This window comes from Crocodylus siamensis, chromosome 8, assembly GCF_052110815.1.
Source record: "Crocodylus siamensis isolate JL-2025a chromosome 8, ASM5211081v1, whole genome shotgun sequence".
Classification (NCBI taxonomy): domain Eukaryota; kingdom Metazoa; phylum Chordata; order Crocodylia; family Crocodylidae; genus Crocodylus; species Crocodylus siamensis.
This window is the reverse complement of record NC_143402.1, coordinates 61,316,214-61,340,649: the sequence shown is the minus strand read 5'-3', so window position 1 is coordinate 61,340,649 and position 24,436 is coordinate 61,316,214. Positions and strand designations below refer to the sequence as shown.

Genomic DNA, 24,436 nt, shown 5'->3' with positions numbered 1-24,436 from the left:
CTTTGGCCATTTTGTAAGAGTGCAGACCCCCGCGTTGGGTCGGGTGCCAACCTGTGTCACCGCAGGCTCTGCGAGCCCCCGAAAAAAAGTTAGGGAAAAAAAACTGCACAAAAAAGTCTTGATGAATAAAATCAGCAGATCACTAAGATCTGACGGGAAAGTGGGGACGACCCCAGCAGAAAAGCGGAATGACCGTAAGCCACATCTGCCCAGATTTCATTTTTTAAATAACAAAACTGTATTTTATCACCAATATGTTTTCAAGTTTCTTTGTCAGTTTTTGCCCAGCCCTAGTTTGGCCTCACCATTCACCTTAGTCGTCTTTTCACAGGCCACTGACAGGGGGAGGCAATAATGGATCTGATTAATCTTGGTCTTCCTTGTAGGTCTGGTTGTGTCTAGCGACAACTGCACTGCATGGACCTGTGCCACCCGGGGGTGCCCAGCCAGCATGCCTCCCTCGCCTGGCCTGCATGGTTTGCAACCATCTTTTTTTCTCTGATTTATAATTTCCTCTTTTCCTCAGCAGCCACCACTTGGACATCCATAGTACACGATGCCAACACGTACATCCTTAAAATGGGAACAGGTACAGCAGATTACAAAGTGGTTTCTTGTGCAAATAAAAATAAAGAAATGTTCAGTTTTCCAGCAAAATGTACAATATTTGAACTGCCCTCGAGTTTGGAGTGTTTTCATATTTGCTTTCAATGCTCCACTGTGGTTCTCTCTTCCAACCCCCTTTTCCAGTCATAAAATGGGGAAAAGGACTCATGAGAAGAAAGAAAAAACTGAAAACAAAGGAGCGTGTGAGTGAAGGCAGGGCAGGAGGGGAAAGGGAGAAAGAAGTGAGAGGATGAAAATGCTAAACTTGAAAAAAATGCTGTTGTGGTTTTTTTTAATGAAGAACTGAAAATTTTCAGGCCTTTTTTCTTTTGAAGACAGGTCACTTCACTTTCAAAAATGTTTTGAAGTAAAAATGTCACCAGATCTATTCACAAGACAGAAAGGAATACCACATGGAGATTTTGTAATTGCTACTCCCATTTAATAGCACATGGCATGTAGGGGGAAGACAGTGTGATGTCTCTATTCAAGCTTACACCTGTCATGGGGTTGCTGACTGAACAAAGATGTTCTTTCTGCACCAAGACACAGTCTCTCTAGCAGTCCTGAAGCAACATAATGCATCCCACATCAGTCTGCCGTATATTGTTTCTGGCAGCAACCTAGAACGCCAAAAAAGTTCCAGGTTTGTAGTCCTCAGCATGATCCAGAGAATACCGGAAGTCCCCTAGCTATAGGCAAGGAGACCCCTAGGAATAAGGGGAACCAGGCCATATCAATCTATACAGGAAACTATTTGGGCTGCTATTATCAGGATGCCTAGAGAAATAAGGCATTACAGTTCAGATTTCTAGGGAGGCCCAAGAAAGTTAGGTACCTAAGTCTCACTTCAAGTTCCAGCCTAAACCTCTGCATTTTTCTGGGAAAGACGGTCCTACGTGCTGGACTTATACTTGCCAGGTAGGACCACTTCCCGACTGTACCCTCTGATAGGTCAGATTCACAGGAAGGTATACAAAGGCGCTGTTTTACCAGGCCAGGACATCAGTTAACAAGGAGCCAGGGTTGTCATCTTGCACATAGTCCCTGCTCCCTCCTGTTCAGATGTACCAATATCTTCAAAGTGCTGGTTAAGCAAAAAAATAGCACTGGCTCATGCATCAAACCTGAACGCTACTATAGCAGCTCTCCTTTAGTAAAAGATTTAGAAGCCTGGGCTTTTAGGAACTCATTGCAGAATGAACTGTTATACGGATTGCAGCAGTATAACAAGGGATGGGCGACTGGGGCAGCGGCCTATTCTGGGGTGACACAAGAACTGTGGCCACCGCTGCTGCTGGCTTGGCCCCTGCAGCTGCTGCCTGTTATGTCTCTGATAGGGTGGGGGCAGGAATCAAAGCAGGTGGCCCCAGTTAACTGATTCTTTCAGAGGCCACTGGCAATGGGAGTGATCTTGGGCCTATATAAGACAGTCCCACCTCATTTCTGAGTGAGGAGAGGTAGCCCTAGAGCAAGGTTGGACAGCGAAGGAGTGCCAAGTAGGGGTGTGCAAAGTGGGAAGTATTCAATTCGGATTCAGCCTGATTTGGGGGACAGTGATTCGATTCGCTGATTGGGAACACTGTCCCAAATCTCAATCTGAAGATTCGGTGCTGATTCAGAGAGTCAGCGATTCGGCCATAGCCACAGCTTGATATGTGTTTTCTACATACCTCACACGTAGCAAAAACTATCAAGTTGTGTCTACAGCTGAATCATCAAATTTCTCTGAATCAAATGGGAGGCTTCTGATTCAGTTCAGAGAGATGACTGGGTCTCCTGATGTGATTCGGATTCGGAGATTCGGCTGCCAAGTTGGGCCGAATCTCCGTCGAATTGAATCAGTGACCAACGCTTCACACAGCCCTAGTGCCAAGGAGGAAAAATAGCTTCAGAGCTGGACAAGAGATGAAGTAATCACACTAGGGAAAAAGCTGCTGAGTTGGTTGAGAGCTGGGCCTTGCCAGATTCTGGATTTTCTTGAGAGGGGTGGGAACATACAGGAAATGGGGGCTTAACAGGATGCGCTGATGAGGAGGATAAAATAAATACTGATCTGTCCTTTTTTTAAAGAATGATTACATTCTCTGTGGCTTCCTTCTTTTTTCCTTGCCCTTCCCCTGATCCCACACCACCATTTTGGTGGGCAAATGATCTTGGTTCACCATGAATAATCTGGGTGACAGCACTGAAGAAATTAGCTTCTAGTTACAGCAATTATGTTTTTTTAATCTGAATTGCACGGACTCATTACTCTATGACATAGTGTCTTGACCAGAGGCAACTAGAGGTTAATAAAGGGAAACGTGGAGAATTTCCACTGCTCCACGTACATTGTAATCCTATGCTGAGCTGTCAAGGGGGGAAAGAAGTGAGTGCTGAACCACCGGCGATTTCGATTAGATGCCCCAATGTTCCCTTTTATTTGGATTAAAACCTTTGTCTTCAAAATTGTGAGAACGGGACTGCTAATGGGATGCTTCCCGGTTTTGGACTTCACAGAGGTATCAAAGCAGAACTGCCTTTCTTACATGATGTACTTCTGCCGCTGCGTGGAACAATGAAGTAAAAAAAGAGGTCAAAAGTTCATTTTTAGGAGGCAAAGTTGGAGGACAACTTAAACGGGCTCTTTCAACCTTCAGAAAAAACAGCCTGCCCCTTGTATGCTCAAGCAGACCGTGGAGCTTGCTAGTCTTCCCTTTCCCCTTGCAGACATCTCGCTGCAGTGCGGCCGTGGGCCCATGAGGTAAGTGATTCTGTCTGGCAGCTTACTTTACAGATCGAGAGAAAATAAACACAGGCGGTGACTCCTGGCTTTTTCTTTCTTCTGCTACATTTGGGCTGTCTTCACCGTGTCCTGTGACTAGAACGTGAGGCTGCTGTCTGCAGGAAAGAGCCGCGGGTTTGGTTTCAGTTCCACTGTTTTCTTGCAGCCTACAATGAATCAAATTAAATTAAAATACAGCTTTTTGTTTCCCCGTCTGTGCGAACCTAAGCCAAACTCTGGTGGCGGACTCCTTCAGACCAATGTCATTTGTTAAAGGCTCTAGTGTACAGATGTGGGCTGGGACTTTTATCAGAAATCTGATTTTTTTGGAGACTAGACCTGAATGTTTCCCTGATTTTTACAGCGTGAGCACATACATCCCCTCACACAAAAGGAAAACAGAACTATTTTTTGCAGGCTCCAGACATGGACTAGTGTTTCTAATGTTTTTTGCCATTTTAAATTGAAAGAAATGCGTCAGAAGTATAAGCTAAACAGTTATTAAGCACCGATCAGAAAAAGGGTTTTGGTGAATGAACTTTTTTGTTTCACTTTTAGCAAAAGTTTGATGACAATTGTTAGAGCCAATTTTTCTTTAAAAAAATGTTGTCCGTCACATGTATGCAGCCCTAAACCTTACTCTCACAAATATGTCTTTAAAATAATGTGAAAATAGGGTCTGTTAAGATCTTAAATGGTGGGGGTAACTAATTTTCCTCTTGATCCTCACTGCATGTATATATTTTATCAGCATGTAGCTAGAAGATATAAGTTACGTCATGGGGGATATTCCTAACGTGAAATTTGTTAGGGCAAACAAAGACGCTATGGGGAGGGGAAAAGGGAACTATGAGCAAAACTAAACTTTTCTCATTAAGATACTTCATAATTTTTCTTTTTTTGAACAAAAACTCAATTCAAGAAAACTTTTAGTTTAGGTTTTTAGTCTAGGAACTAAAAACAAATGTAATGACTTAAAAATTTGAAACAAAACGGAGCAAAGATTTATTTCACTGAAAAGTCAAAGTATTTCAAAGGAAGCAAACATTCGCTATTTCTTTTTGGGGGAAAAAAATTCGTTTGAAAAACATTTTTCAGTGGAAACTTTTAACTAGATATAAAACTAATCATTTCCCTTTTGGAAACTGGCACATCTTCCTTCATCTGGAAAACACTGGGTTTGGAATTAAAATAATAGCTAAGAACTCTTAAAAATTAAAATGGATTGTGTACTGGGGAAGGGTACTGCCATAGGTGACGTGGTGTGTCCTACCTGCAGTATGGTTTCAAGCATCATAAAGTATCTGAGCAGAGATTGCAGGCCCACAGTGCCTGAGGTTAATGAGGCACATCATTAGAAAATGACAGGTCTCTAATGTAAAGACTGTGTAAGTGTTGAATCCTCATTACAGTATTCTCTTGGGCATTTGTTTTAATCAATGCACGGACAGTCATATTAGGTTTGTTTGCTTTCTCTTTATGAATTAACATAAGATCCAGCCTTAATGAATGCCTATTAATTAAACAGTCCTACTGCAAACTGAGGCAAAATAAGCATGGAAGATATGACAAGTGAATGAACTCTTGAGGTTTGTGCTAGCAGTTTATACTCTGAATTAAACTGGTTAAAATGGTTTGGATCAAACAAAAATTAGACTGAACCCGCAGTTCAAACAAAACCTGTACACTTTTGTGGACTTCAAAATGTTCATGCATCTATTCTTCCTGGTTCTCTGACATAGGTAGGAGGGTCGCAATACTGTTTTTGTACCATCTATAGCTCAACTGGAAGTGGGAAAAACTGAAAATCTTCTACAATAAAGCATCCTTGAAAGGGTGCCAGCCTGATTTTATAAGGGTTTTTATTTAAGTACCTTTCGTTCAATTTTGTCCGTGCAAACAGTTGGGGTTGGAGGTTACGGGGTGGGGGCAGGGCAGCTTTTAAGGTGCAAAAATCATTGTCATGAATGAAGTGTAACCTTGAAATCTAACTACAGGGACACCCTGCTTTGACTTTCTGACATCAGTTTTGACTTTATGGCGCTTGACCTGACGCTACACCACGGCAGTGAACAAGTTCTCTGCGTCTCCCATCTCCCTGGAGAACATCTGTCCAAATGTTCTTGGACACTTTCTTTAAGAAAACAGACAAGACTCCAGAAAAACCTGCAGACAAGACTCCTAAGAGACTCCAGCCAAGAACCCTTCAAAAAGGCCAACCAAGAGCCTTTCAAAAAGTCCAGCAAAGTCACCTCAAAGCAGTCCTTCCAAATCAATATGATTGCTATTTACAATATAAATACATTAACGTAGGTATTTCATTCATCTATAATTGATTGAGTACAAAATTCTGGGTTATTTTTGGTGAAAATAAAGTATTGGGCCTTGGTTCAGGAACCAATCTCCCATTTATAACATTGTTTCTACGGGAAAATCGGTTCGGAGTTATGGCATTTCCAGTTAAGATGCGGTTTTCAGGAACCAATTGTGTCATAAGTCCAAGGACTGCCTGTATCAGAACTGCAAAGAAACTCTTCATCCACTACCAGTTTGTTGGTGGGCTTTGTAACACAGAAATGGTCCTTCTGGTTTACTGGTTCATGGGGTTCCTGCTCGTTGAGAACAACTAGAATTCAGTTTAACCAACTGTGCAAAATCAATAGAGAAATAAAAACCAGTGGAACAATTATTCTGTATACTATATGTGGAGAGCACAAGGCTTTCCCCAGGTAAAAACCATCTTTGTACTCTACCTCCTGAATTGTGCTGTGTGTTCTTTCCCTACAGGTGAAGAGACATTGACCTGAATCATTTAAAATCCAACCTCCTAGGTTTAGGTAAGAGGAAGACTGTATTTGCAGATAAGGTACTGAGCAATCTGAACCTCATTCCTAGCTCTACCACAGGGCCACTCTGTGACCTTGGGCAAATCACTTAACCTCTCCATGTCCCAATTCCCCAACAGTACAGTGAGGGTGGCACCATTCAGCCCCTCAACTTCCTCATATTTTGCCTGACCTTTCTATTCAGAGAGCAGCCCCTTGGTCATTGCTGACTGCAGTTATTGTGTGGTCCCTATCAGAATGGGTTCCTGGGCTTGGTCAGGTCACTACTGTAATTTAAATAATTGCAGAAACTATTTAATATGAGTGGTGAGCCCGCTGAAAGTACCCACATGAATGAATAGATTAAGGGAAGTTCTTCTAAGAGGGTTCCAGGATAATACCATATTGGCACGCACTGATTATCAACAGGAGTGCAGCACCCATTTTCCATTGTCAATCTGAAATCCTAAAACCAATCTGTACTAGTCTTGGCCAATGCACTTTTCAGGTTTCCCTTTGTTCTGTGCCAGAGCCACTCTTCATCTTCTCTTCAGCGTGTCCTTGGTGTAAATGGAGATGGCAAGGTGAATCCAAGCATTACCTCATGGACATCCTGTTGCTTCAGACCCCGGCATGTGTTTGGCTTGGCTAATGTTTCTCTCTGAAGATCGATGAGTGCCCCTCCTGTTTGTTTTTCTCTGAAGATAAAATTTAAAAAAACAAAAAAAAACCCCCCCTCTCTTGAGATTAGATTCCAGGTCTGAGCAATCCAGCTGTGAAAAAGGACAGGTGTGGGGCACTAGGAAGAAAGGCGCTCCGACGGCAGCCCCTGCTACTCCTGCCGGCGTGTGTTATTCTTGCGAGAGACGAACTATCTCCATGAACATTCCAATTAGTGCGGCTTTTGTTACCAGCCCGGGTTGACAGGCCGTGAACGTTGCAAAGAATATGTCAGGGGAGGAACCCAAAGCAGGAATCAGTGAAGATATTCTTTGTGCATTTGTGCCAAGCATGGAGGAGGGGATACGGGCATGGGGAAGGGAGGAAAAAGGGTAACAGGGAGCTGCAGGGATCAAGTGAGAAGCTTGATAAAATGGCCAGTATTTTTTTTTGGTCCTCTGTGGCAGGCTACATTCCTGATTTGGCTACATGCTTGCTTGTCTGTAGTTGGAGTCTCCTGTTTCCCACACTTAGGAGGCTTGCTCCTGGCCTGCCTATGTTAGATTTGCCTCCTCTGGAAGGGAGACGGGAATCCCTGCAGCTTTGGAATGTTCCTAAATGGGCAAAGCAGAAAACCACCAAGACTGTGTAAACTGGCCAAACTGCAGCTATGCAGCCAGCAACAGCAAAGACAACTGTGTGTGTGAATGTCCCATTAGTCAGTAATTCAAGCTTTCCTTAAACAGCATTAATCGCTCTGAACAGCCATGGCCACTAACACAACAGAGTTCGCGCCTGTCCATTAACAGGGAGAGGATCAGGTTTTAGCAGCGCTGCATTAACTCATTGAACGAGCAGAGGCATTGCTTCCAAAGAACAAGATTTAGTGAGCAAGCCTAAGACAGTTGGGCTGGGCTAGTAAGAGGTTTTTGGATTGCAGAGGACTGGGTCATTTAGATAATCTGATACTTTGGACTGGAAGCCAGATCGTCTCTTGAACAGGGTTGAGCTGTTCTGAAGTCAGTGATTCTGATTCTGAAGTCAGTGTTATCCCCGGGAACAAGATACAAAGCAGCCTTCTTTGATTTTTAAAACTCCATTTCTCTCAGAGCTGTGGATTAGCTGGGTCAGCACTGATACCATTATCCAATGATACTGATTGTAAGTGGAACAAATGTTGTTCTGGGAAATCTTTTAGTGATCTAATTGCGGCTTTACACTTGTTACTTTCTGTATCGCTGTTCTTTTCATACTACAGCAGAGGAATCTTTGCTAGTACATCTCAAATATTATCACCACTACTGTAGAGACAATTTTAGAAAAATTAGAAAAACCTCCTATAAAGTTGCTGTAACCATGTACAGATGGAGAAACCCAAGAGCAGGCGGAGACAAACAGCAGAACTTCAGTTAACTTGGTAGAGTCATTCGTAAACTCAGTTTTAAACTAACTTTAGTGTTATTTGCAGGATGCCCTAGCTATGGACAAGAGCACAGAGCAGTAGGCCTCTGTGAAGCAGCTAGTATTAGCTTCATATTTGGATTCAGCCAATTTGGGGGACAATGATTTGATTTGGTGATGCGCATCACTGCCCTGAATTAACACAGCCAAATCTGATTTGGAGATTCGGTTGCTGCTGAATCAGCTGAATCTCCGAATCACAAAGGCCCCATCCCCTGCCCAGTCTCCCAGCCCCAGCAATGGCTGCCCGCCTGCCTCAGCTCCTGGCACTTTGAAAAAAAAGCCCCAGACTCACCAGCTGCTGCCAGGCAGGGGGGCGATTCCCATTGCTCTCCACTGCCCCATGCTGTGTGGGGGGCTCTGCCACAAGCTCCCCGACCCTGCCCACTCTCCCTGTCCCTCCACCCCATGGCTGCCCCACCCATCCCAGCTCCCCACTCTTTAAAAAACACAAACAAGGCCCCATTCACCAGCTGCTGCCAGGCAGGGGGGCAATCCCCGCTGCCCCACGCTGTGTGGGGGGCTTTGCCATGATCCCCCAGAAGCCTTGAGGCTGCTGCAGCAGCCAGTGAATGTGGGTTTTTGTTGTTTTTTTTTTAAAGGGCCAGGAGCTGGGGCAGATGGGGCGGCCATGGGGGGGCTAAGAGAGTGGGCGAGGGATGGGGGGTCGTGGCAGAGTCCTCCATGCAGTGTGGGGCAGTGGGGGGCAGTGAGGATCACGTCCCCTAACAGGCAGAACCCAGTGAGTGGAGGCTTTTTTTTAAAGGGCCAAAAGCTGGGCAGCCATGAGGGGGGATGGGGCCTAGTGGGGGCCCCCCCATGGTCCTCTCCCACCTCCTCCAGCCCCTATTCCTCTGCCCCCTACTTATCAGCATGGAGTCTGGGTCCAGCTCCCTGTGGCGGTGACCAGGGACTGCCCAAATCTCTAAAGCTCTCTGAATCTTTTCCAAATTGATTTGGACCTTTATATCAGCCTCCTGATTTGATTCAGATTTGGAGATTTGGCCGCAGTACAGGAGTCAGGAAGAGTTTTCTTGTGGAAACAGACTATGCCCTAGTGTTGCACTTTAGGCTTCTCAGGACCTTCCAAAGCAGCTGGTACTGGTGGCTCTCAGGATAGTGGTAGATCAACAGTCCTATGCCATTACCTCTCTCCAATGCTGACTTTTGAGTTCAGGCCCAATCACTCTGCTTTGTCCATTAATCTCTGTCTGGGTCCTATAAAAAGGAAGTACTGTTTCACCCAGGCCATCCCCTTCCTCTTGTCCAGTAGCAGGACCATGCTTTTGTGGATGGAGCAATTAAGACAGGTTCTTTCTGTCCTGTTGTCTGCCAGTGCCTTATGTAGCCTATCTCTTATGATGTTCCTCTCTCATCCATTGTCCAGGGTCAACATACTGGCACTTGGAGGTTTTATTAGACCTACTGCTTCTAAATGAATCAGGTCTTGCCTTCCCACCTGGAGTCTGAAGAAAAACTCCAGGAACTTGGGTTGCCTGCTGGCTACCCTGAAATTAGCTTTGAGAGCTTTTTTGTCTGTCAAACCAGGACTCAAGAAGTTTGGGATTCAACACTGACCACATCCACCTAAACCACTGAGCCCTATTCAAAATGTTCCACTCTTTCAAGAAACAGCCAAGAGAAAATAAAGTATATTTTAATGTTTATAAGTTTCCTCTTATACATGCTCTCTGGAGGTCTGCTGCTATGTAGTGATGGGTTTGAATGGCACTGCCAAACAAGCCTCCAGTTTTGTTGGGAAAGGGGATTTTATGGTTAAGATACTTGATTGTGATACAAGAGATCTGGGTTCATTTCCCAGCTTGGTGTCTCTGACCTTCAGCAAACTGTTTTATCTCTCCATTTCCTATCTGTGACAAAGACAGAAATGTTCCTTTCCCCCCCATCCTTTGTCTTTCTTATCTACTTTGAGGTCTTCGGGGCCAGGACTGTTTCTCACTATGTACCTGTACAAAGCCTAGCTTCCATTTCATTTGGGGCTTCCAAATGATCCTGTAATATAAATAATAGAGAGAAGTGAATGAGTATGAGATAGAAAACCAATCTCTCTTCCTGAGTACAGAGCAGAAAATGTTATGAGCTTAAGGATGCAATTGCTGTAATGCAAAATGAAAGCAGGTAAGATGGAGAAACCGGCATATTCTGTAAATTAATTTAATAATGAATGAAAATGAATTTTGTACAGAATTTTCAGCTTAATTGGTTGGGTTTTCTTCATTAGTATGAAAAAACCAGCTTTCAATCCAGAATTTAAATCTTGTTTTGTTAGGTTTTTATTCCAGTTGAAAAAATATATAAATAGTTACATTATCCCCCCCCTCCACCCCTGTTTTTTCTGTCAGTTGGAAGGGGAAGGGAGTGAGCAGAGATAAGCAGTGGGTTATGAGGGAAAACTGTAAAACAAAAAATGTTTTTTCCTAAATAGAGCTGGTCAGAACACTTTCAACAAATGGGTACTTGGGCGATAGCTACACTTTCATCCAAGCTGCAACATTTTGAAGACACAAGAGTTTTGCCAGTCTCAGAGCAGAGAAAGACTATCTCCCTTGCCCAGCAATTAAGGCACTGGAATGGGGTAAAGGAGATGCCAGTGCGAGTACCTGATCAGGACTGGACTGAAATGAAAACCTGTACTCTGATGCAGCTAGAACAGGGACTTGAAGCTGCATCTTAAAAATGGCAGTACCAGCCGAACAGCTCGGGTTTGATGCAACAGCAGGTATAGTCAAACCTCATTATAGCAACCCTGTTTATAACAGACCCCTGCTTTTAAAAATCCCAGCAGCAGGAACTAATTTTTTTCATTATTAAGATGCAGAAAATTGACTATGCTTATTATAGCCAACACACTATTTAATGAACTTTTCTCGTGGTCCTATGGGGGTCCATTATAATGAGAGCTACATGTTAATATAATTCTGTTTTGCTGAATGGTTTGGCTTTTTGTTTCAACGTAGACCAAGAATTTGGAAACTTCAAAAGGTACCATTGCATGAGTCTTGCTAGCTCTACTCCTAAATTACTTGGGCCCTTGTAAATTTGTACTCTTTCTAGTGTAGATAGCCTAGTTGTAAAGCTAGCTAAATCAAGGTAAAAAATGTTACTACTCATCTATTCTAGGAAACAGTTCAAAGTTAGGGCAGGTTTCTGAATTTAGCCTCTGTCACCTTTCCTACTGTAGACAAATCTTATTCCCCTTCTGACATAGCAAGCAATAAAATTTCAATCACCAGAACAAAAAATAGCTCATTGTTTTTTAAACTAAGAACCAAATGACTGATTTTAAAAAAAGGCCATTTTCTGGGTCCCTTTAAAGAAGTGGATGTATTTTTGACCTTCTGAATGCAATTTTGCTTAATTCCAAGGGAATTTAGTTTTAATTTGACAGTATGTTAAGAGACACAATGGGAGGATGATAGAGGAGGGGAATCCAAGCAGCTCTTAATGTCGTCTTTACTTGAGTTTTATGTTGAAAGAGCAGATCAGATAGTGAATTATTAATGTCACAGTTCAGCATAATTGCAGGCACGAAGCCTGCCAAAAATGTAAAACATGCCATTGCTAGAGCAGGATATTGGATCCCATCAATATAAACAGTCATGCTTCCATGTTTGAAAGCTCACAGTGGGAGGGTTCAAACCAACCTCTGAAGTTGGCTCCAGATTAAACTCCTCTATTTTTAATTAGTTCCTGCATAGAAGACCTCACATCAGGGAAAAGTAACACTAAACCCATTGAAATACATAATAATTGTCCCACAGATTTGGTCATTGTCACCGAGGTAAAACATTAACATCCTTTTATCGTGCTTAAGCTTTCGCTTCATTTAGGTTTTTTCTTCAGTCCAACAACTTTAAGGGCTAATGAGTTAAGAATTGCCCAGGCTGCTAAGTTTCTTTAATGATTGGCATAGTTCATAAAGGGAAGAAACAAAACTGAAGAAGGCTCCCTGGGGGAGGGGGATAAGGCCACAAAGGGTTGAGTGGGGGATTCAGAGAAAAGGGCTGTTGCTTTCACAGTTAGGTGTTTAAAGGAAGACAAACCCTGGACACAGCTGACTAATTTTGGCTAATTGGAACCTGCATGGGTCAAGGCCTGGAGGCCTTACTGCTGTTAGGTCAGGGTAACATCCATCACAGGCCACTTCTCTCAACAGTGGCCCGTCCACAGCCTGGGACAATGGTGACACAATGGAAGGTTGAGCTGGCTTGACAAAAACCATTCTTCACCAGAGATTCCATCACACCCACTTGTCCCGGCTTCCTTTCTGATTGGTGGGGTGGCCAGTCAAGAAACTGCCTAGATAGATTGTAATCTAATATGGAAGGCCCTATTTCTCCTAGTGCTGCAGGGCCAATTCATCATTGTGGAGCATTATCCGTTTCCATTGCATGCTGAGATTGATTGCTGCTGTTCAGCCAACACCCATAGATATCCTTGTAGAAACTCCAGTTCAATGGATGCGAGGTGGCAAATAAGTTTTGATATATGGCAATGACTTCTACCGTTACTCAAGGCCAGTTGAGTTAGTCTAATCCTACCTATTAGAATTTCCTCTTCAAAATTTAAAAGTAGCATTTTGGAGTCAACATATGCAGAAATGCAAAAAAAGGAAAGACAAAAGCTGCTTCTCTCTTTTACTGAGGCACAGTATCATTCTTAGTAACATTTGGCTCAGTGGCCCCAGAGGCACATATCCCAGCATGAAGACCTTTTCCAGTAAGTTAGCATCCAGGAAGTTTATAATGAAATACTTTGAGAAAGAGTACAACTTTGATAGCATCTACTCTCATTAAGCTTTTCACTCCGAACATTAATCACACTGGACACTTGCTCCACTGAATCATTCATTCCTGGTAAACAGTGCAAATTGTCTTTGGCAGAGCTGTAAATTTTCATGTCCTATGTGAGATCCACAAAAGACACCTCCCACCTCTTAGCAGGACTCACTGTTTCATGTGCAGTGCTGCACTAATTCAGGTGTAAGTTTCTAAAGATACCCCAAGAGGTTTACCGACTTTCTGGTTTGTACCTCGCGTGATCTTGAGTGATGGGCAGCTACACTGGTCACACACCACTCATGTTAAGGCTGGCTCTTTCATTTTAAACAGCCACAGCATAGCCATTAACAACAACCACTTAACAGAAATGAAAAAACAAACAAAACAGGACATTTGAAAAGCAAAAATGGCATCATGGTTCCTTAAGCCATCATTTTTTACAGGAATGCACTTGAAAATATTGATAGATTTTTAAAGATAGGAAGTGATCTGATTGTTCCTGTGCTCTAGCTTCCTGAATAATGAAAGCCAAGAAACTTTACCTAGTAAACTTTGCGTCAAACTCATAACTTCTATTTGAGCTGGACCTTACCATTTAAAAGGCTACCATGCTTAATTTTTTAGATTGTCTCCCAGAAATTGAACTCTCACAAAAACAACTTGCTGGGCCTGTCCAACAGGAAGTTGGAGTAGAGAGGAGGGCCTCTTCAAAACTTAACCCAAGTACAAAGGGACCCTAAAAGAATTTTGATGGAAGGTAGCAAAGCCCGGTACAATGAGTGTTGAAATCTTTTGTTTTCCTTCTCTTTGTTCAGCCCCTGCTAAGTATTTTGCCCTTTGGCATTCACTAAAACCAGCAAATCGAGGAAATGACACTGTGGCATTTATTAACCTGTAGCATGGATGTTAACCAGAAGAGATTTTCCTAAGCGTGGGACATAGCTCCACTGTGGGAAATAGCTCATTACAGTTTACCTGGATGTAAAATGCTATAAAACAGGGTTATTATGAAAATAATACCATGGTTCAATGCAGTAGTGATTAGACATATTTTGTGGGTAGATTATAGCTGTTTTATGGCTCTTAAAAAGGTGCATTGCTCCAGAAAGTGAGTTTTGCTTTATTCAGATTTTCAGCTCCAGCCACCTAACTTGCAATCCAAAGCCAGTACTCATACAGGGAATCCTACACTGGCTCTCACACAGGCGTCTGATGACCAATACATGTATATAAGAGACACGACTTACCTTTGATTTGGGCTTTGTGTGCTGGTCCTCTGGTCTGGTAGGAGCTAAATGTTCTGTTCTCAGCCGGGATCAAAGCAATTGCAATGGCAGATGGAGGAGCTGCCTTGGGTTGAACTTTGTTGTGAAGATTAAATAGGTTTTCTTTCACAGTTGAATCTGATGGGCTCCTGGAAGTGAAGGAAGAAGAGTCAGTTTGATTAACAAATTCATACACTGTGCAAACTCCTGAGATACAGTGGCAGTCTCCCCTGCAGCTACCTGATAGTCCACCACTGGTCTTCTCTGGAACACAGGTACTCATTCAAGATGACTTGTAAATGTGATGATTTTGGGGTGTGCTAAGACAAAGGAACTAGGATGAATGGCTACCAAAATCACTTCTTCTGAACACAAGTTAGGGTCAATTTATGACAAGGATTATCAGATTCTTCTGGTCCTGTGGTTTGCTTTCCATCTTCAGGCAGCTGCGGTGGCCAAGAAAGGTTTCTCTTGGGCAGATTTGAGAGAATAATCAGACTTGCTGTAATGAAAGCAGCTTCATTAGTTACACAGTCTGTATAAGGTGTGGGAATTAAATTTTGGTCTTGCCCATAGGAAAAAAGCTGTCTCTGTATTTTGGTTTAAATTTTATCTGGAAGATTAAATCTCTTTTTTTTTCCTGAGGAATTTTTTGGTATTCAAAAAATTGTGTTACCCTTTTTCTGGTTTTAAACTTCCTGGAGTTCTCCCCCACTTCCACAAGAACAAGAAACAGCTTTAACAAACAATTTGTTTTTTTTCCCCCAGCCTCTTCCTCCACTCCAATTTTATCAACATTTAGTTTTATGATGAATCTGAGTGACTTGCTATAAACTCACTAAAGTCATCTGCAGAAACAAGAACTGTTTTGGCCTTCTGCTTTTCAGCCTTGCTTACTTCAATTTCAACTCCATCGTTGAGTCCCCTGGCCCTGCTTGCTCTTCATAGTTCTTCTTTTAAGTTTCTTTGGAGAAAACAGCTTCTCATAACAGTCTTTATATGTAGCTCCCATCTAATATCTAGGGGGAGAAGGTGTTTTGGAACCTAAAGGGGTTAGGGAGAGGCAAGGTCTTTGGATTATGCTAGCTTTGTCCTGGATGGCTCCTTTAGGCAGCTATTTCCCCCAGTGACATCACATGTCCCTCCTCCAAAACATAAATGACTTTCTTTGAAAAGACAGTCTCATAGTGATAGCCAAACCCCTTGAGATTTCCAAGATCTTAAGTGATTTCTGCAAGTGATATGCAACGGCCCGAAGTTACAACAGCTCCCAGAAAAAAAAAAAATTATTATGTGTATATATGTATATATATGTGTGTGGGAGTATATATATATGTGTGTGTGGGGGGGGGGTGTACGTATGTATGTATGCATGTATATAATTTTTAGTATGCAAAATTCAGCTAATACTGGTGTCAGGATTTTCTTTTGGCATTCCTGCTATTAACAATGAGATGGAAGTGCAAAGGCTCAAGAAAATGTGGAGCAATTTGGATTGATAGTATTTTCTCACATACAGCACACCCCCAAATAAAATACATATTTTGTTTTTGGAAGGTCAAATGTAGAAATAAATTTATCTCCATAGTCATGCCCAACTGTGTGACATGGAGTAAGTCCTTCTGGAAACACAGAGAGTCCATGTAGTGTGGCATCAGGACAGTCTCCTTCAGTGTCACAATTCCTGGACTCTCTATGTTCCCAAAAGGACTTACTTTATGTCCCACAAAGATGGTTTCTAGACCCTTGCAAAGGGTAGTAACAAGACTAACAATTCTGTATTGTAAATAGTTCTTTATGTAAGTTCCTGCAAATTAAGTGTTGTATCCATACCAGAAGCCTCATCAAGATACTACCAACAGCTCCCTTGCTGCTTTGGGAACAAGCTACAGTGCACAGCCAATAGCTATGGCTGTGGGATGGTTAACACAGGACTCTGTCTTTTCAGTTTGCTGAGCAGACACAAGCTGCCTGGCATGCATTGTGTCTACAGGCTTGCTATATTTCCAGCAAGAAAACAGCTTCCGTGCTAAAACGTGCACCCTAGTTTCAGGGGCCTGATTCTGGGGAAAAACGTGTTTTGTATGTGAAAAAATGGAGTATCCACCATCCCACCTGCTTGCATCCCAATAAAGTCAGTTTGGTTTGTAGTTCAGGCCATTTATATTCCTCTCTCAAACTGATTTTTTTATTCTTGACTTCAACATGAGTTATGGATCAAAGACGTTCGGCTAAGCTTTGGATTTCTCATTTGACCCATTTACAGTTTGCTATAACTAGGGACTTAACTAAATTTTAGTGAGACAAAGGGATCTTTGTGGGCTGCTTGTGGAACCAATTTTGTAGTCTTTTCACAGCGAGCCCCCTCTCACTGCTGACAGGTCAAGAAGCCAATCACTCAGCTGCAGACTGCAGTATTGCTGCAGCATTGCATCTGGCTTCTTAAAAAAGGGTGCTGCAATCCTTTCACTTTCCTGACTGGCACCTTTACCAGGCATGTATACACGTGCTCTAGGAGCGGGGAGGGAAGGGGGAGGCTTTACTTAACATGGGTCCGGGAGCTGCTCTAACTAAAGCTCCTGGAGCATCCTGTGTATCGAGGTCCCCACACTGAAAAATGGTGGCATGGGTGCTTTAACTAAAGCTTATCGAATGCCATTTTCAGCACAGGAGTGCTGATACACATGACACTGGAGTCTGCTGGAGCACAGTAATTACCTCGCTCCAGTACACTCAATGAATCAATTCTGCTCCTATGTGCTGTAATTACAGTGCGTTGGAGCAGCCTCACTGCACACGTATAGGCACCTGCTGAGTCTACACCACTAGCTTAGCCTCTGAATAGCTCCCTCCCAAATCATATGCTCTATGGCTACAGGTATGGTCTTTGTATTCCAGTAACCTTTTATATTGGAGGCGATTCTGCACAAAATTGCGGGACACACCATTTTTCACAGTGATCATGGAAACTGCCATTTTTTCCAGTTTCTGCAAAAATTGTGAAACCACAATTTAAGTATGTCCCTAGCTATAACTAGTGGTTTCTATGTGCATAAGTATGATTCTAATGGTATTTCATCCCTCAGTATTTATTCATCACTCAAACAGGAAAACATACATCAGTTTCACAGTTAGCATATGTATCCTGGCCTCAGGGATGGGGAACTCATTTCACATGGAACTGGAACCAAACTTGAACTTCTCTTGAGGTTCAAAAAATTTAGTTCATTGTTTCAAAAACTGATCATTATTCATATTCATGGACCTTTTCACTCTCCTTTCTAGGTAGAATCGGAAGTTCCCAGATTTAACGAGACTCAAGTCCAGTTCTGTTTTCATGCCTGGTTCTCCACTGGCTACCTAAGCAAAAAACTATTCATATAAATAGCCTTTGGGAGGGGTTGGAGTTCAGAGAAACAAAACCAGCTTATGTTTCATGTTTGAGTTTGGGACAAAGGTTTCCGAAAGGAGAAAATTCTGGCTCAATTCAATTCAGGTCTTATATATTACAACACATAGAGGGCAAAAAAGGCATTTTTCCACATGGAAAACTGAAAATCCTTCTGGAAAGGAAAAGACAGATGTAATAATGGTGACTGTCAAGTGGTTTTTACATTTGGAAGCATTCAGTTTTATATTGGATCAGACTTTTAATTTGCTGATTTCTAATCATGTTGCCCATTTGGAAAAATTCACTTTTTATTGCATCGGCTTTTCTAATTTTGCAATTGCGGTCCTGCTTGGAGAGAAGGGGTGAGAGGTAGGAAAACCTGTGGCACTGCTTTATTCTTTAGAATCCAATACCTTATTTTACAGCCAGAAAACTCCAGTGTCACATATTTGTGGCTTATTAGCTAGAATGGCTAAAGGAAGAGTAAAACAAAACAGACTCTTAAGACTCAGCCTATCTGAAGAACTGCACATCTATCTTTGTAGTAGTAGTGAAGTAGTAGTATTTTAAAAGAGTTTAAGCATGAAGTAATTAATCAAACAGCAAGAATAGAGCGTTCCAGAGAGTCTGGAGAAACACAATGGAGAAATGATGCTTTCTGCTCTATTGAAATGCAAATACTCCAAAACACTCCTTTTGAAAGGCCTTGCATTACTTGTTACTGGTAATCCTTTTTGAGGATTACTACCTTCCCTCTGCTGCTACTTGTTAGGCAGAGTACATTTCTGCCTAAGCAAGCAAGTAACAAAATTAAACCGATGCGAGACAAAAAATGATGCATTAAGGGTCAACTCATAAACAATTTGCCTCCTTGGCATTTGGGATATTTTTGTCTTTAAAAATCCATCCGTCAGATACCAGGGCAGTACAATCATTTTCAAGTGCCACAGCTGTAAGGAGCCCTGAGTCAAGATGCTTTCATTTTGCAAAAACCTTTCCAAACAAACAACTGGCCCTTGTTACAACCCCCACTTACTTCAGTGTCCCTGAACAACAGCATCCCTAAGGGCAGTGGGAATGGCTCTGCTCACAATACAATAGATTTTACTGGTAAAGCTAACATTAATGATTGTGAAATATGGAGTTGTTCACCCTGCCTGCAGTGTATATGATGTTCCTCAAAAAGGCTGAGATGCTAACATGTCTGCAGGTTCTTCATGCACCTCATTCTATGGGCTACAAATGGAGAGGGTGCTTTCACATCTGACACAGGTGCACAGAGAAAGGCATTTTTTCCCCCAGCTAAACCTAAGTCACAGAGCTTGTGCGGCAGGGGGGTGGGGAAGGCTAAGGGCACAAGATCAGAGGGCTAGTGCTCCAGATGGGCTCTTGAGAAAAGCATCAGTGACAATAGCGTGGCATGTACAGTTCTTCTGTGTTCCATATAACAGAATAGGATTAAGAAGCAGAAAATTACCCCCAAGTAAAGTGCTTGTGTCTTTACTGAGAACTCCAGGACAGAAGTGGTTTGGACCCGTGGCTGCGCAGGGGATGGATAAGATGAGTCTGGAATAGTTTGCGCATTGGCTCTGCCTGCCCTATCTATGGCACGAGCTAAGGAACGGCAGGGATTACAGCTGACAGGAATTTTTCTGTTGAAAACATTTTGGTGAAGAACATGGGTTTGGCAGCACTGTTATGTTTTGTGAAATGGTTTTACTCTGTCATGGCAGTGACTTGTGAACTGGTCTCAATGCACCATGGGGGCTCTGCTGCTGCTATAGTGGCTGCCACTACCCCATGGCCAAACCAGTCTGCAAGGAGCCCCACTGTCCAAATCCAGCCTGGGGCACAAAGTGAGTTTAACACCCCTGGTCTAACAGCTGTATAGAGCAAGCTATAGCAACCACTTGGGTGGACTTTTTGTTATGCCACATACTGTTTTCTTAGCAAATGACTTCTCAGAAAAGAGTGCTTCTTGACAAATTCTGCCCTCGCACAGTTAGTAACAGGTTGTGTTCAGACAGAAGCTGAGGATCTCTAGACCATTTATAAGCATTTATAATTACTAATGTGTTTTATGGTAATATATAGAAGGCCTGAATGCGACTAGAGCCCTGTGCATATGAACAAAATGGGAAAAAAAACTGGATTCCCAATCACTATTCATTTTGAATGGATGTTCAAATGCATTCAAGTGTGCAAATCACACGCCTTTTGACACACAGCGCTTCCCCCAGTGAGTTTGAGAACCCAGAGAGCTGTGCAGACTGGGCCATGCTGATGCCTGGTCACAGTGAAATGTTCTAAAAGTTTCATTTTTGGGTTGACCCAAAAGAAACGTGTTTCGTTTCCCTGATGAAATGAAAAATCAATGGAAATGACACACTTTGCTGCACTTGTAACATTTTAATCCCTTTAGGTTTTTTAAAATCATAAAATTATAGAAAGTTAGAGTTGGGAGGGACTGCAGGAGGTCATCTAGTCCAACCTCCTGCTCAAAGTAGGATCATCCCCAAGCCAAGGCATTGACTAGGCGGGTCTTAGAAACCACGAAAATATAGGCAGATGCCAAAAGGAAGGCATTGTTTCAAAACAACTTTGAAACATTTTCTTTAGAAAATGTCTGAATTAATCTGACTTCTCTGAATGTTTAAAAATGTGAAATGCCCCAATTCACAATTATTTTCAGTCAACTTGAAACATTGCTTTTGTGGCAAAAAAAAAAAGTCTGAAATTTTTGGCAGACTCAAATGCAGTTGTATAAGTTGCAAGTCAGGGAGGCAAGAGAGGTATTATTTGCTTATGAAAGCAAGTGACATGCCCTGTGTTACACAGTAAGGGCCGCCTTTGAATCTAGTGCAACCAGGTGCAATTCTATTAAAGCCACTGGAGCTGCATCTGTTTAAACTAAGGCTATGTCTACGCCATGTTGCCAGCATATCTAGGGAAGTGAGCGCCAGTGCACACTCTGCTCCCTGGCTCCAGCTTGTGCACACGAAACCCAGAAATGTGACAGTGAAGACACACTGATTCCCTTCCCTGCAGCTGCAGAGGCACAGGTGTCAAGAGTGATCAGCACAGGGAGATGCTCCCATGGAGGCACGTGGCTTCACTGCATTTCTTGGTGTGTTCCATAAAAAACAGGAGGGCCTGCGAGGTTTTATCAGGGAGTGATGTATTGGTGTTGTGGTGCAAACATACCTGGGGGAGGGATTTGCTTTAAGGTCTGGGATGGAGCTCTTTTATTCAGTTTCCTATTTCTGTGCTCCTTTCCTCTCCTATGCTGAACAGGCATGCATTCAGAGGGCAGTTTGGCCCTGCATGGGCTCTTATTTGTTTAAATGAAAAGCTAGTATTAATATCATTTTGGAAATTTACTGCTACCTAGGATAGCTTGTAATGCCAAAGGCAACACCATTCACCCACTGAGCATCCTGAGAAAAATCTGAAGTCAATGGCAAAATTCCCATAGACATTTATGCAGCCAGGACTTCAAACTTCCTTTCAGGGTGAGACTTTTCTAGATGAGATTTACAAACTTTTTAACTGAGAGTCCAGCCACAACTGCTTTGAGCACAAACCTCCAAATCTCACCTACGCTTGATAGTTAATATGGTACCTCCGTTGTTTTAGCATTGTCAAAAGAGTACAGTTTAGCATGACTGGACATCTCTGTTTAAATAAGCCCCAAAGTGGATTAGACTGAGATGTTTGGATCAGAAACAAATCTTATGAGAGAGGTCGATAATCCTGCAATTTGACTGTATTCCTAGTTCTGTTATGGGCTTTCTGTGTGATCTTGGACAAGAAGCTAAATGACTCTGTGCCTCCTTTCCTACACTTGAAAAACCAGGACGATAATATTTCGCTAACTCACAGGGGGGTTGTAAGGATTAATTGTTTAATATTTGCAAAGCTCTTTGGAATCCTTGAATGTAAAATGGCATACAGTACAACAGCCGCTACGTATTGGCAGAGAACCGCATCTCAAGATTGGGATAGCTGGCATGTAATATGTTAGTACTGAGGTATACTGGCAGAGCCACAGGGAGGGCTGGAATTGGAACAATAAAGGAATGCCGCAGCGGAGGATTGAGGTGCATTAGCAAAACTGTGTGAGGTCTTGAATTGGAATAGCAGGAGAGGATTAATGTGCAGTGATGGGGCGAGACTGGGGTACAGGTCTGCAATAGCAGGGGATACTGTGGGTCCAGAGTGAAGTCAGTACTGAATGAGTAGCACAGAGGAAGCTTAACTAGTAACTTGGCAGTATTTTGTCTTGTTCTATAAATGTCTCAGATCTGTAAGCATGGAATTTACTTACTTTTTTAAAAGAGTTCTCGTTAAAAATGAAATGAGGTGACTTTAACAAAATTGGGTCTTGTCCTGCCTCTTTGGATGACGGTTTATGTGCATGGTCTCACTTTCATAGAGATGCCAGGTCTTTCCAGGCAAAACATGGAGTTGAATAATGGAAGAACATGCTCCTTTAACCTAGTCTGCTCTAGTGCATAAAATAATATCCCAGAGAGATACCCTAGAGGCCTTTATAATTTATTTATTCAACAATTTCTTTTGGTGTAGTTAATGTTGTATGTCCCTGGCCAGGGCTGGCATGTGAAGCATGAGAAATCCTTATGGACAGATGGCTTTGCCTATTTGAAAACAAACTCATGTTATCTGCCCAATGGCTTTAATGAGCTGATTCCTGCTGGGGTGCTTCATGAGTGTAATGGAATTCACTGGTCATCTATTTCAATGTTTAGACTTGTGTTAACTGGAAAAGAAAACAAGGGCTAGATCCTGTATTTCCAGCTGAGTTTTCGTTCAGCCCTGACTGAGGCTAAGGCCTATTTGGATCTCTCTGCCCCTTCCTGCAGTATTTCTCAGGCATGTAAATATCAGAACATAGGAATGGGATTTTTTTTTCCTAACTGAATTCAATGACAGCTTCCTTTGAGCCAGGCTTTTAGGGTTTGGCCCAAAAAGCAAAATGCAAAGCTAATGTGAGCAGATGAGGATGACGAAGAAGGGTTTTTTGGCTGATAAATTGTATCCCTTTTTAAACACCCTCTATGAGCAATATATTGCCATCAACTCTTGAATTCCTGTTTCATCATATTTCACCAGAGGAAAATCAAGAGACTTTTAACAGAGCTTTTTCCTAAACTTGGCTTGTGACTCCTGAGTAAAGAAAATCTTATCTCAGTCCTGGAGCAAGAACTGCAAAGGTAAGGTGTTAATCTCCGCCTGGTTTCATGTGCAAAACAGCTGCTTGGAACATTCACCTTGCATCTGTCTCAGATGGGGGCAGTTTTCTACCACCCTGTTTAGTGCAGCCAGAAAGTTAATTTAGTGCATATTGGGAAATTCCTCAAACACCATGAGACTTAACACCATTTTTTCCATCAAATCCTTGGAGTTTTTGTTGATATTTAGAGGTGTGAAATTGCAGAGCTATGGAGTGAAATGTTTCACTAATTTATGCTAGGGACCTGATCTGGAGTGTTATCTCCATACGCCAAACTTTTGTTTTTCTTATAAAGTGCAACGTAACTCCAAGTCACAATATAATCTATAATGCCAAACCCATATTACTCTATAGAATCTAGATGATTTAGAAGGACACATGCAAAGTAAAGAATGTACTCGTAGCCTCCTTGAATAAATTGCAAAGATACTCCCATGAAAGCCCAAGCATATTTATAGATGGGCCTCTAACTGCATTATCCAGTGGTTAAACTGGGGTGTCATGGCACCTGCATTTTAGTCCTGACTCTGCCACTGTTACGTTATGTGACTGTAGGCAAGTCACTTCACTTCCCTATTCCTATTCATTTCCCTCCTGCCAAACCAGAGTCTGTTTTGTCTATAAGCAATTTAGGGCCAGGACTGTCTCTTAGGCTATGTCTATACCACAAAATTCCTGTGCCAAGTAGCAATACCCACAAATACTCTGCACTGGTCTGTAGGAGTTACCTCCTGAACCAGAAGTAATGGAGCTGTGGTTGTGCAGCACTGGGGCAGGCTGGTTAGCCTACCTGTGGTATCATGCAAATATAGTTATACTGCTTCCTGTTCAGCAGGCAGTCTGCATGGAGTAATGTGACATATTTAAGACCAACATTGCCTACTATGTTAGGTTTGTGGGGCAGATATGTGCCTACTGTGCATGTGTGTGTATATACATGTGAGTGTACAGTACCTAGTCCCAAATCAGTTGGGGAAAATGGTGAAGTCTATCAGAGTCAACACACATGACAGCTGAAGTCATGTGGAACCATGAATATTCATTCAAAAGCAAGACCTGGGCCAACAATTTATTAAATAAAAATCTCATACAAGAATCACTCAGCAAATTTGTTTACAGCTGAAATAAATCTCATCACCTAACTTACTGTTTACCAGAATGGGCACTTCGCTCAGCTTGGAACAGGAAATGACTCAGTAAAAGTTTTTCTTTTTGTTTTCCCAGCAAAAGGTGGTTGCTTTGGGGCTCCCTGAGCCAGATAGGGTGAGCTTTTAGATAGAAAGAAAGTGTTGCAAATGAGAGATGGGGCTTTCCAACATCAAAGGGGTGTCCATGAGTGGGAGAGTGAGATACGGCAATTGGCTGAGCTCAAGACCAGAGAGCAATATCTGATGTCTGGATGAAT

At 42.4% G+C, this 24,436-nt stretch overlaps 2 long non-coding RNA genes across 3 annotated transcripts in view; one reads left to right on the top strand and one right to left on the bottom strand.

Annotated features, from left to right (window-relative positions):
• Window positions 1-15,380, bottom strand: part of LOC149858837 (uncharacterized) — a 39,271-nt gene extending 23,891 nt beyond the window's left edge. Inside the window, exon 1 of the long non-coding RNA XR_016443988.1 lies at window positions 14,369-15,380. This is a non-coding gene — a long non-coding RNA (uncharacterized LOC149858837). The remainder of the gene's footprint in view (window positions 1-14,368) is intronic.
• Window positions 2,872-9,931, top strand: LOC149858838 (uncharacterized). 2 transcript variants are annotated; one of them, XR_016443803.1, is made up of 4 exons: window positions 2,872-3,352; window positions 5,371-5,682; window positions 6,161-6,210; window positions 9,707-9,931. It is a non-coding gene; the product is annotated as an uncharacterized LOC149858838 (long non-coding RNA). The 2 variants fall into 2 exon arrangements; XR_016443802.1 differs by having other exon boundaries at window positions 6,161-9,931.
• Window positions 15,381-24,436: the final 9,056 nt, after the last annotated feature.